The following is a 1,093-nucleotide window of genomic DNA, read 5'->3' on the forward strand; positions in this document are numbered from 1 at the left end:
TTGAGCTTAAGCCTCAATTAGTTTCTCTAATGCAACAGAATTGCAAGTTTCATGGACTTCCATTGGAAGATCCTCATCAGTTTTTAGCTGAATTCTTGCAAATCTGTGACACTGTCAAGACTAATGGGGTAGACCCTGAGGTCTACAGACTTATGCTATTCCCTTTTGCTGTAAGAGACAGAGCTAGGGCATGGTTGGACTCACAACCTAAAGAAAGCCTGGACTCATGGGAAAAGCTAGTCAATGCCTTCTTGGCAAAGTTCTTTCCACCTCAAAAATTGAGTAAGCTTAGAGTGGAAGTCCAAACCTTCAGACAGAAGGATGGAGAATCCCTCTATGAAGCTTGGGAAAGATACAAACAATTGATCAGAAAATGTCCTTCTGACATGCTTTCTGAATGGAGCATCATAGGTATTTTCTATGATGGTCTCTCTGAACTATCCAAGATGTCTTTGGATAGCTCTGCTGGAGGATCTCTTCATCTGAAGAAGACGCCTACAGAAGCTCAAGAACTAATTGAAATGGTTGCAAATAACCAATTCATGTACACTTCTGAAAGGAATCCTGTGAACAATGGGGCAAATCAGAAGAAAGGAGTTCTTGAGATTGATACTCTGAATGCCATATTGGCTCGGAACAAGATATTGACTCAACAAGTCAATTTGATTTCTCAAAGTCTGTCTGGAATGCAAAATGCACCAAGCAGTACTAAGGATGCTTCATCTGAAGAAGAAGCATATGATCCTGAGAACCCTTCAATGGAAGAGGTGAATTACCTAGGAGAACCCTATGGAAACACCTATAATTCTTCATGGAGAAATCATCCAAATTTCTCATGGAAGAATCAAGAGAGACCTCAACAAGGTTTCAATAACAATAATGGTGGAAGAAACAGGTTTAGCAATGGCAAGCCTTTTCCATCATCTTCTCAGCAACAGACAGAGAATTCTAAGCAGAACCCCTCTGACTTAGCAACCATGGTCTCTGATCTAATCAAAACCACTCAAAGTTTCATGACTGAAACAAGGTCCTCCATTAGGAATTTGGAGGCACAAGTGGGACAGCTGAGCAAGAAAGTTACTGAACTCCCTCC

The 1,093-nt window shown here is 41.0% G+C and overlaps 1 non-coding gene across 1 annotated transcript; it reads right to left on the reverse strand.

The window, feature by feature from the left end:
• Nucleotides 1-284: 284 nt before the first annotated feature.
• On the reverse strand, nucleotides 285-392 carry LOC130937354 (small nucleolar RNA R71). The gene has a single exon (XR_009068575.1). It is a non-coding gene; the product is annotated as a small nucleolar RNA R71 (small nucleolar RNA).
• Between the last annotated feature and the right edge of the window lie 701 nt (nucleotides 393-1,093).

Source organism: Arachis stenosperma, chromosome 6 (assembly GCF_014773155.1).
Source record: "Arachis stenosperma cultivar V10309 chromosome 6, arast.V10309.gnm1.PFL2, whole genome shotgun sequence".
In the NCBI taxonomy this organism is placed as follows: Eukaryota; Viridiplantae; Streptophyta; class Magnoliopsida; order Fabales; family Fabaceae; genus Arachis; species Arachis stenosperma.